Below are 12,646 nucleotides of genomic sequence, written 5' to 3'. Positions count from 1 at the left end.
CAATACTAAGAATTTCAAAGTTGATTTTGCTGCTCATCAAAGTTAACATGACTAAAATGACATGCTTCATTTGAGAAGGCTAGGAAACGCACATATTCTGTTTGTGTGAGTAAGCTGGCTCAGTATTCGGCATGGGCAAAAATGTTTTGTTAATTCAAACAAAACTTCATTCAAAAAAGAAAAACAGAGAAGTATGCTAAATGCTAAAGGGGTCTCTTTGCTCTTGAAGTCAAGAATCAAAGACTGTTACTGAGCATTTGAGAAGAAACAGTAAAAACTGAACACTTCAGCAGTAAATGCCAAGCAACTCAGACATCTCTGTCCTATTTGTATTAATAAATAAGTACTAGTGTTCAAGAGAAACAAAATAATTGAAGCATTCAAATCCAAATGTATACATACAATCCTTAAATGTTAAACCTGAAGCACAGTTCCTTCATGGTGTAACTTAAACATCAATCCTCCTGTATAGAAAATAGTGAATGTGTAAGAGAAAGACCTGTAGAACAGTTCCATCAATAATAGGAGCTAAAACTAAAATTTAAGTGATGCTACAATCATGGAGAGAACTTTAGTCAATGGAGCTACATAATACAATACAATTCTTCCTTGTGCTTTAAAAATTTTTTTCTTTTTTACTTTTTTGATCATGCCCACTGCATATGCTTTATTTTTATTTTTTTAAATTTTAATTGGAGGCTAATTACTTTACAATATTGTGGTGGTTTTGCCATACAGTCACATGAATCAGCCATGGGTGTACATGTGTTCCCCATCCTGAACCCCTCTCCCACCACCCTTCCCATCCCATCCCTCAGGGTCATCCCAGGGCACCAGCCCTGAGCACCCTGTCTCATGCATCGAACCTGGATTGGCGATCTGTTTCACACTTGATAATATACATGTTTCAATGCTATTCTCTCAAATCATCCCACCCTCGCCTTCTCCCACAGAGTCCAAAAGTCTGTTCTTTACATCTGTGTCTCTTGGTTTTTTTCTTTAGACTGCATTACAAATTGCAGGGCTCAACTAGGATTTTTCAGTGCTCACATGAATATAATGAATTTACCTTATTACAACCAGACTATCCTTCATTCTCAACACTTGGAGCCTTCTAGTCATGGTTTTGGCTAATGCCAGAGCAATGCAGTGGAGTCCACAAGAGAACTGAACCGGTGCAGATGTGAACTTGTGGTTTTAGAAATCCACTCCTTCCACAGCCTAGCAATTACTAGAGGGCTCTAAGGGGAAATTAATTTATAGGAGACCTTCAAAACTCATCATCTAGGCAAAAATGCAAGCACATAACTTTTGTAAATGAGGGACTAAGGAATTTATATGACACCATGCTGGTTGGTGCCCTTAAAGAGTTTATTCACCTGTAAAATGCGAACAGTTTATTGTAAGTGATTCACTGACTACAAACAAGGTCAAATTATTTCCCCTCTTGAGACCAGTAAGTCACCTTAATGTTCAAGACAGAAGAGACCATACACATTGAGCATACAGAAAGCAAGTGGGAAAGAGTTGAATATTCCCACCTCAGGGGCTTTTGTGCCCCGTTATTTAATGAAGCCAACTATTGACACTACTACATTCAGATGGAAACTCAAACTATAGGATCTATTTCAGACTTACCAAGATCTTCTAATCGTCAACTGTTAGAAATTACTTCTCTGTTTTAAAAGAAACTGCTAAGTTTAAGGCATTAATAGACTAGTGCTCAGGAAGCCCAAGAATGGTGATACACCAGTTTGCAAAATTATGCCTCAGACTCCAAGTTTGAATCTAGAATTTATAATGCAGTGAGACAAAAGATACTATTGCTAACCACGCCTCGTACTTATATAAATAAAGGGTTTACAAATGATGATTTGCTAGTGAACACAAGCCCTGAAAGTCTCTCAAAACTTTGAAAATTATTCTTTAAAAAGCCACCAGAACTAGTAGCCTTCTAGGATGCAGGAATGGAGTACAAGCAGGCCGACTCACCTTCTCCGGCTGGAGTCCCCAGCTGGGGGCAGAGTGAGGTAGTCTTGAGGAGGGCGGAGCACCAGGCAGGTATTCCAGGAGGAGCCACACAGGCACCTGAAAAGGTACATGGTGTTCTTACAATCCTGGCTAACTTTTATCTCAGACATGCTGAATCATTCCCGTTTTAACTTTTAATGAAAGAGAAAAATACACAAGCTTTTAGCTTCAAATGGTTTTTCCAAAGAGAACGTTCCCTCCCCTCGTGGGCCCTCCCCTCTGGTCATCTGACTGCAGTGCTTGTGGGGTAGATTGGTTTGGTTTCAATTAGCGTGCCTTTGAAAGAGGGACTTTCGTTGTTGTTTCTCTAAAAGGTCATTTGATGGGCCCATGGTGTTCTAGGAAAGATGTTGTGCCTTCTTTTTCTCCTGACCAAAGTTCTCTGAAATACCACAATAATTTCTTGAAAGCAGTTTTAGCAGTTAGACATTTGGAAAGTTGCCTAAAGACAGGGTCTAAAAATGAAGCTGAAGGGGAGAACTCGGGGTTTTCAGTCTTTAAAAAATAAAAACAAAAACATGCCGCATTCTTCCTTGGTGAGTACAAATGACAACCATTGGCTAACCTAAGAAACAGGGTAACTTGGCATCAGTTTTTTGACCATTCACTTGCCTAATACTGTGAGAATGTGAAACTCTGCCATGACATTAGTTATAAAGAAAGCCGAAGAAAGAAATCTTGGCCACAAGACGGGAATTGACGCACTTCTTATGTCTGCCACATTCAGACTATGCCCTTTGCAGACGTTTCTGTGTTTATTTATAGAAAGGTTGACTTTAGTAACAAGACCATGTTCCATTAATGATACTTTTTAAAGATATACCAAAACACCCAACTACTTTTATTATGAATAGGAAATACCAGCCCCAAAAGTGGATAGTCCTTAGTCTTAGCTATGACATAAAGTATCAAATCAGAAACAGTATAGAACTATCTGGCAAACCCCAAATCTGAGGCAAGCTATCAGAAAATATATATATTCCAAACGCAACTGAGAAAGGGAAAATTAATCCAAACCTCCCTCTTCCAGAGAGCACTGGGTTCTCCCTGTTCACCTTCTACACCCCTGTGTGGAGACATTGCTTCCAAATCTGGTTACTAGTCAAGTACTTCATATAAGTCAATAGCCGCTGTAAAAGTGCCCTTCATTTTCAGGTTACTTTTTCCATGGTTACAGCTCCAAGCGCAGAGGTGCATTACTGCATGCTTCTAAGTTTTAAAGGAAAGAGCAGCACTCACAGTAAAATATTTTCTAATGACAATGAACAGGTTTTAAGCCAACTAGATACCATAGAATTCCTATTTCATCATCTCCTATCAGATAGGTTAGAGCCTTCTGGCTTCAACAAGATGTACCTACCTCCTCAAGAAGCTACAAGACAGACACAGATTTGAAGCTAACATCCCTTTGGTAAAAGAGCCTGTCCACGGAGTGTGACATTGTCCAAAAAGCAAGGAAGGGTCCACCCTGCTGGGAGAAAGGGCTGGCAGAGAACTGGGTGGCGAATTCAGAGCCACGCGGAAGAGGTAAAATAGACTAATCACCCTGATTTCCACCTTGGACCTAGAAGCTATCTATATGTAGTTTGGCTGGCAAAGGGACTCTTATTTATCTAATTCAGAATTTCTTTCCCCATCCATCTTCTTTTCTTTAAAGCCTCATCACTCTTTTTAGCTTTGCTTTTAAGCAGGTCTTTTGGAATTGGGAAGCGGGTACCTGAAAAGTAGTTTCTAAAATTGACATTTGTTGTTGTTTAGTCGCTAAGTAGTGTCCAACTCTGTGACCCCATGGACTGCAGCACACCAGCCTTCCCCGTCCTTCACTGTCTCCCAGAGTTTGCTCAGATCCATGTCCACTGAGTCCATCATGCTATCTAACCATCTCACCCTCTGCTCTCCCTTCTCCTTCTCCCTTCAATCTTTCCCAGCATGAGGGTCTCTTCCAATGAGTCAGCTCTTCGCATCAGGTGGCCAAACGGTTGAAGCTTCAGCTTCTCTGTCAGTCCTTCTAATGAACACTCAGGGTTGATTTCCTTTAGGATTGATTGGTTTGATCTCCTTGTAGTCGAAGGGACTCTCAAGAGTCTTCTCTAGCACCAGAACTCGAAAGCATCAGTTCTTCTGTGCTCATCCTTCTTTATGGTCCAACTCTCACATCTGTACATGACTGGCTTCCTGCCAAAAACCAGATCAAGTTTGCCAGGCCTGTGAGGAAACCACCTTGGCAGAAGATCTTCTAGTTCCAGTCAAGCCTTCCTGTGGACCACTTACAGCACAGAAGGAAATCTGGGCTCCAACCTCATGAAACATCCTGAGCCAGAGCTGCCCATCTAGGACTTTCCTGACTTCCTAATACAAAGAAACTAGATGAGATAAAATGCTTAAGCCCCTAAGTTTGTGGCAACTTGTTGTGCAGCAATAGATACTGTTGCCCAAACAGCCTTTATTTAAATTACTCATAAGAATGCAAACATAAGTTGTTGATGTAAATGAACACAGTATCAGGATATTATGGGCTTTCTAGGTGGCTCAGCATAAAGAATCTGCCTGTCAATGCAGAAGTCACATGAGCTGCAACCCCTGGATCAGGAAGATTGCCTGGAGTAGTAAATGGCAAGCCACTCCAGTTTTCTTGCCAAGATAATGCCACGGACAGAGAAGACTGGTGGGCTGCAGCCCATGGGGTTGCAAAGAGTCAGACACGATTGAGTGACTGTGCATGCACGCATCAGGATATTGCAGTTCTTATACACTGAGTCCAAGCAAAACAGGATGATTAAGGATAACTCAAGAGCAAAGTAAATTCCAGTTTCTAAGAGGTGTTGCCTTTTTTTTTTCCCATTAGAATGCAGAAAATGAAAAAAAAAATTTTTTTTATTTTTTCAAGAAGGCAGGCCCTTCATTTGCTTGTATTAATAGATGTCTCTGCACAACTGCTGATTAATTGTTGGATATATTCTCTTCCCCCAAACTAGGTCCACCAGGATGGATAATAAATGGACAGTAGGAGCATTTCTATCACTGTAGAAATCAGAAAAGAGCTTATTGCTCTGCCTATAAGTCTCACAGGTGATATAAGAAAAAGCCTAAAGGAAGCTACTCTCTACTCTCCAAGATGCCAGAAAGTTCAAAAAGCACATTCCTTCTTATTGAAAAGAAAAAGCCATCTAAACATTCAAATGTAAATATTCAACTGTAAATAAAATGTGATAGCACATTTTCATAAGTGCTATCCCTTTGTTTCCACAAAATAAAACCACAAATATGAAAATCAGAAATTCTAAATTCCTAATTATTTCTAATAAAAGAAAGATAGGAACATTCAGGGTTTTTTTTTTCCTTTTTTGATACCAAAACTCACAGATGTCCCACATCTCTGAATCATCAGCTCTGCTGAGAGCAACATGCAAAGGTAGTAAGAAATATATCTTGGTTTCTACATATTCCATATGAAATATTAAAACAATAACATGACTACAGAAACAGTAACGGAGATTTTCTATGGAAATGAATCCATTATGAGGCTATCAGCTATATTAGTTTGTAAAGCAGAGGGCAATGGTAGTAACAACAAAAATAATTATTCAATTTTAGAAAACATTCACTAACTCCTTACTATATTAAAATACAGTAGAAGGGGCTTTTCTGGTGGCTCAGATGTAAAGAATCTGCCTGTAATGCAAGAGACCCAGGTTCAATCCCTGGGTCGGGAAGATCCCCTGGAGAAGGGATTGACAACCCACTCCAGTATTCTTAGGGCTTCCCTGGTGGCTCGGATGGTAAAAAAAAAAAAAAAGACAGTAAAGAAATTATGAAGGTAAATTAACAAATTAATTTCATTCTACCAACTGTGCTGTTTTGTGAGATGTAACTAATACTGGGTTGGCCAACCCAATATGTAGTAATAATACAACCAAATAAATGTTTTTGGAAGCATTAAAGAGACTTCTAAAAAAAAAAAAGCCTACAGTAGAGTTCATATCCAGGGAGATATTCAGGGAGTTTTTGTGAAATAAGTCTTTCTACTTGCATTATGGATGTAAATTTTCTTAGCTTTTTCATATTAACATGTTTGAAGTCCCTAGATGACAAAGCTGAGGTTCACAAAGATTAGAAAACTTGATGTGAACCCAGTCAATGCCTTTTAAGTGGTTGAGCCCATGTATCCTGTGGCTCCTGCCTTGGTAGGTGGGTTCTTTACCACTTGAGCCACCCGGAAGCCCAAGCAATAGTTCAGTTTGCTCGGTTGTGCCCGACTCTTTGTGACCCCACGGGCTGTAGCACGGCAGGCTTCCCTGTCCATCACCAACTCCCGAAGCTTGCTCAAACTCGTGTCCATTGAGTCAGTGATGCCATCCAACCATCTCTTCCTCTGTTGTCTCCTTCTCCCCCTGCCTTCAATCTTCCCCAGCATTTCTCATTTTCCAACGAGTCAGTTCTTCATCACGTGGCCAAAGGGTTGAAGCTTCAGCTTCAGCATCAGTCTTTCCAATGAATATTCAGGACTGATTTCCTTTATGATTGACTTGTTTGATCTCCTTGCAGTCCAAGGGACTCTCAAGAGTCTTCTCCAACATCACAGTTCAAAAGCATCAATTCTTCGGCACTCAGCTTTCTTTACAGTCTAACTCTCATATCCATACATGACTACTGGAAAAACCATAGCTTTGGCTAGATGGACCTTTGTTGGCAAAGTAATGCCTCTGCTTTTTAATGTGCTGTCTAGGTTGGCTGCAACTTCTCTTCCAAGGAGCAAGCATCTTTTAATTTCATGGTGGCAGTCACCATCTGCAGTGATTTTGGAGCCCAATAATATAGTCTCTCACTGTTTCCACTGTTCCCCATCTATTTGCCATGAAGTGATGAGACCAGATGCCACGAGCTTAGTTTTTTGAATGTTGAGTTTTAAGCCAACCTTTTCACTCTCTTCTTTTACTTTCATCAAGAGACTCTTTGGTTCTTCTTTGCTTTCTGTCATGAGGGTGGTGTCATCTGCATGTCTGAAGTTATTGATATTTCTCCCAGCAATCTTTTTTTTTTTTTTTTTTTAAATATATATTTATTTATTTATTTGACTGCATGAGGTCTTAGTTACAGAGGCTTAGTTACAGCACATGGGATCTTGTTCCCCGACCAGGGTTTGAACCCGGGCCCCCTGCATTGGAAGCAGAGAGTCCTAGCCACTGAACCACCAGGGAAGTCCCCTCTCCCAGCAATCTTGATTCCAGCTTGTACTTCATCCAGCCCAGCATTTCTCATGATGTACTCTGCATATAAATTAAATAAGCAGGGTGACAATATACAGCCTTGACGTACTCCTTCCTCAATTTGGAAGCAGCCCATTGTTCTGTGTCTGGTTCTAACTGTTGCTTCTTGACCTGTATACAGATTTCTCAGGAGGCAGGTAAGGTGGTCTGGTATTCCCATTTCTTGAAGAATTTTCCACAGTTTGTTGTGATCCACACAAAGGCTTTGGCGAAGTCAATAAAGCAGAAGTAGATGTTTTTCTGGAGCTCTCTTGCTTTTTCAATGATCCATAGGGTCGCAAAGAGTCAGACAAGACTGAGTGACTAAGGCACACCCACAAGGGATGTTGGCAATTTAATCTCTGGTTCCTCTGCCTTTTCTAAATTCAGGTTGAACATCTGGAAGTTCACAGCTCATGTACTGTCGAAGAGTTATTTTCAGAAGATCAACTGCAGAGTTTGGTGAAAGTAGTCTCAAATTATCTAGGTGTCTTTCCTGAAGATCCTTTACTCCAGCTTGAGTTGGCCCCAAACCAAGAACACTGTCAAATGCATCCAGATGAAAGGACGAACATAAGCACGCTAATAGAAGCTGTGTTTCCTGAAAGAACACTTACCAGAAAAACGTGACACTGCCACACACCAAAGAAGACATCAAGCAAGCGCTGAGAGCAGCAGGACAGCTGGTGTGGCCCAGTGACTAGGGCAGAACGCGTGGCTGGGTTACTGTTTTAACAGGAAACAAATGGGAGAGAAGCTTAGGAAGGATAAAGACCTGAAGAATAGAAAAGGAAGCAGAAACAGGCTCCTTCGGCAAAGGACACATCATAAAGCTGTCTTTGCCACTGCTTAGAAAGCGCAAGGCTCCGGTAAGGCACAGTGATTTTCAGAATAATTTAGGTGGAATTGCTATACCCCTCTGAACCCCTATACTCCTCCAAGACTGGGACAAACTCAAAGAAATTAACTGGCCTTTAATTTAAATGAAGTAAACTACAAAGGTTAAAAAAAAAACCAAACACCTGATAAAGTTGTGAATTGTTATCAGCAGATAACAATTTCTCTGAACACAATGAAAAGATTCTTTGGCAGCTTCCACAGTCTGTTGTGTTATTTGTCAGGCCTACGCCCCTCCTGCATCATGGAATTCTGTCTCGTTTCTTCTTTATAGTCCCAGCACCTAGCACCAAATCTAGCACACTCAATAAACGAGGATGGAGGGCAGGCCAGGAGGAGGGTCTAGATAAAGCAGGAATTTGACATGCTATTTCCTGAGGTGGCAAATGCAGGCAGCCAGCTGACAAATTTCTCTTTTCCTTTTCTCCCTACAAGGAAGGACTGGTGGGGGAGACTGGAGGAGGGTAATTTTTTTAACTGAAGAAAACGATTTTTAACTAACAAACTTGTGGCTTTATTTTTGCATTAATATAAGTGAAAGCTCAAATACTGATTTTAACTGCCACTCCCCAATCACCCTGGAAATTTTCCTAAATACTACAGATTGATCTAGTTGACCTCTTCTTAGCTTATCAGATTTCATTATTCAGCTGGATTGCTATTAATTAACCATCTGTTCAATACTGCTACCAGCCAACAGGAAAAACCCCAAGGTTGTTTTCAAAGACCTGACAGCTCTGACTAGAAGGTTGTTTGCATGGATGTTTTAAACTTTCTCCCAATTTTTTCCCTAACGGTCTCAAGAGAACTAATTTTAGAGTCCCTACCTAGGTGGTTCAGTGGTAAAGAATTTGCCTGCCAATGCAGGAGCCACAGGAGATGTGGGTTTGATAAGATCTCCTGGAGGAGAAAATGGCAACCCCATACCAGTATTCTTGCCTGGAGAATCCCATGGACAGAGGAGCCTGGCGGGCTACAGTCTATGGGGTCGCCAAGAGTCGGACATGACTTAGTGACTAAATATGAGGGATTTCTTTTTTAAATAATGTGAATTAATTTCAAGTGACAATGATTTTCATTCTTCATTTAAAATAAGGGATGGTAGAAAATTTTTAGCCTGTGTTAAAAAAAAACAAAAATAATAAAGAGCAAAGAATATTCTACTACTAAAATTGAAAATTACTATAGTGTGTTGGCATGTTCAAGTACACTTTAAACAATTACCTAATTTCCTAAATTGCACTGTTTCAAAATTACATTAATCCTGAATAAATGTCATTTCAATACAAAGAAAAGTATAAGCAATAAGGATACCTTAAGCTGAAGAAAAGAATATGTTTAAACACTACTTATGCCAGGCGTTTGTGTGGATTACACTTTACCTATTTCTGAAACCTTATCATTTCTTGCCTCAATGTCTTAAAGAAGGGACATCCTTAGATCGCTTTTAGAATTACCATCTCCCACAGTTTGTGGTCCACCTCTGATGTACTCTCTCCCCTTGCTGAGAGCACACGGTAATGACTATAGTGCTGTGTTAATAACGTCCACTTTGGCTCCAGGCTAATTAAAAGAAAGCTGAGAGGGGAGACTGCACAGATCATAGCACCTATGATGGATTCAACTCAGACCTTGTTCCAGTTCATACCAGCTCACTGTGTAGTGATGAACTCCCAGGTGCGGGAAAACGGCAGAAACACACAAGGGCTACAAGCAGGGAACGAGGATAAAGAAGGGGAAATTATTAAAGCCAACAGAAGCAGCAGCAAGTCGTAGAGAACTTCATCAGAGTTGTGAGAAGCCAATGACCACAGGTCAGACACTAGGGGAACTCAGAGAATAAGCCAATGGATATCTCATCTCCACACACTTTAGAAAGAAACTGCGTTAGGAGGGCAGAGGAGCTCCCCTAAAAGGCAAGCTGCCCTGGTATGCTGTGCAGTCTGCATCTCCAAAGGCCCCAAAGGGCACATGGAATCCAGGAGTCCCGATGGCCCTGCTGACCCAAGAAGCGCAAGGTCACATGCACCATATGAAGTCAGGGCTCCAAAGAGGAAACTGGCCTTGTCCTCTGCACGTCCTAGAGGCAGCACAGCCCACACCCTCCCCTAAGCTCTGCTGAAGTGACTTTGGAACAGTCAGAACCTCCCTGGGCCTCAGGGTCTCATCTGCAGGGCCAGCTCTGGGGAATGAGTGCAGCTGAGTGTCTGTTCACTGGTAACATCCCTCTGGCACTGGAAGACCATAGGATCCTGGAGGAGGAGGAGCTGATGGATGTCAATTATCAAGGCCATGCCACCTTCCTGGTGCAGGGAGAACCCAGATTGGGATGCTGGGGATACCAGACTAGATGCAAGTATCTCAGCCCTTTCAGACTGAGGGCAGGCTCGCCTCAGGCCAGAGACCAGGAGAACTGTCTGCTTCTTCTGCGGTTTCTCTCAACACTGCAGTTTACAGCCTCTTTCTTCTGTGTGAAGCCACTGTTCTAAGTACTTTATGCATATTACTTCATTTATTTTCATTAATTCATAAGAATATCTCATTTTCTTTTATTTTCCTTTAGCCACAGACTTTATTGTTTGAATATTTGCAACTATTATTCTATACAAAAATTTTAATTTCTTACAAAACTCTATATTCTGTATTGCTAGGTCACTTCACTCTCCATTTTATGCCACATTTCCATCCAGAACTATTTCCCCAAATCACAATCTGCCTGATTGTATGCTGATGGTCAGTTGCTAAGTTGTGTCCAACTCTTTGCGATGCCATGGACTGTAGCCCACCAGGCTCCTCTGTCCATGGGATTCTCCAGACAAGAATGCTGGAGTGGGTTGCCATTTCCTTTCCATATCCCTGGTTTTCTGATGAGGTAAGAGACATGCGGTGGTCAGACAGCTTACAACCAGCCCCCTGCCGCCGTGCACACCCCCACCCCCACCTCTGCCCCCCGCTAGCAAACAGCAGTCAGCAGGTGCCCAGTCCTGCTACTGCAGTCCGTGTTCTGAAGCTCCCCCAAACACAGCCTCTGGCAGGGAACCCGGCAGCTGGCTCTCCTGACTGGAAGGCCTTCTCTCCCCCAGATGACTGATATCAGCCATCCCTCCCTAACTTTCACATCAGTAAGATGAGGTTAGACCACCACTTTCTCCCCATTGAAACAGAATATTTTCATGTGAAAATGACTAACCAATATATGAAAAGATGCTCTACACCAGGGGTCCCCAGCCCCTAGATTGGTACCAGTTCATCGTCTGTTAGGAACTGGGTTGCAAAGCAGGAGGTAAGTGGTAGAAAGTGATGAAGAACCAAAGAGCCTCTTGATGAAAGTGAAAGAGGAGAGTTGAAAACTTGACTTAAAACTCAACATTCAGAAAATTAAGATCATGGCATCTGGTCCCATCACTTCATGGCAAATAGACAGGGAAACAATGGAAACAGTGAGAGACTTTATTTTGGGGGGCTCCAAAATCACTGCAGATGGTGACTGCCACCTTGGAATTAAAAGACACTTGCTCCTTGGACTTCCCTGGTGGCTCAGACGGTAAAGTGTCTGTCTACAATGTGGGAGGCCTGGGTTCAATCCCTGGGTTGGGAAGATTCCCTGCAGAAGTAAACAGCAACCTACTCCAGTGCTCTTGCCTAGAAGATCTCACGGATGGAGGAGCCTGGTGCAGGCTACTGTCCATGGGGTTGCAAAGAGTCGGACACAACTGAGCAACTTCACTTTCTTTCTTTCACTTTGCTCCTTGGAAGAAAAGTTATATGCTAGACAGCATATTAAGAAGCACAGATTACTTTGCCAACAAAGGTCCATCTAGTCAAGACTATGGTTTTTCCAGTAATCATGTATGGATGTGAGAGTTGGAATATAAAGAAAGCTGAATGCTGAAGAATTGATGCTCTTGAACTGTGGTGTTGGAGAAGACTCTTGAGAGCCCCTTGGGAAAGGATATCCAACCAGTCAATCCTAAAGGAGATCAATCCTGAAGAATTCATTGGAAGGACTGATGCTGAAGCTGAAAACTCCAATACTTTGGCCATCTGATGTGAAGAACTGACTCATTTGAAAAGACCCTGATGCTGGGAAAGATTGAAGGCAGGAGGAGAAGGGGACGACAGAGGATGAGATGGTTGGATGGTATCACTGACTCGATGGGCAGAGTTTGAGTAGGCTCCAGGAGTTGGTGATGGACAGGGAAGCCTGGTGTGCTGCAGTCTGTGGGGCTGCAAAGAGTCAGACATGACTGTGTGAACTGAACTGAGCAAGCAAAGCTTCATCTGTATTTCCAGCCAATCCCCATCACCTGCATTACCACCTGAGCTCTGCCTCCTCTGGTTCTGCACAGCATTACATTCTCATAAGAGCTCGAATCTTTCTGTGAACTCTGTGTGTGAGGGATCTAGGTTGCCCACTCCTTATGAGAATCATCTGGAAACCATCCCCCCGACACCTGTCCCAGTCTGTGGAA

The 12,646-nt window shown here is 42.0% G+C and overlaps 1 protein-coding gene across 2 annotated transcripts in view; it reads right to left on the bottom strand.

Moving 5' to 3' along the window:
* The window catches only part of RASSF8 (Ras association domain family member 8), a 128,293-nt gene that overhangs the window by 84,562 nt on the left and 31,085 nt on the right, over positions 1–12,646 (bottom strand). The window contains exon 1 of one of the 2 annotated variants that reach the window (XM_043881338.1): positions 1,993–2,088. The exons of the other annotated variant lie outside the window; for it this stretch is intronic. The gene's annotated coding sequence lies outside the window, so the exon portion shown is untranslated. Of the gene's footprint in view, positions 1–1,992; positions 2,089–12,646 lie in introns of those variants that run through there. 2 annotated transcript variants of the gene reach the window in all.

The sequence above is a fragment of the Cervus elaphus genome, chromosome 22 (genome assembly GCF_910594005.1).
Source record: "Cervus elaphus chromosome 22, mCerEla1.1, whole genome shotgun sequence".
Lineage (NCBI taxonomy): Eukaryota > Metazoa > Chordata > Mammalia > Artiodactyla > Cervidae > Cervus > Cervus elaphus.
This window is presented reverse-complemented; position numbering and strand designations above follow the sequence as displayed.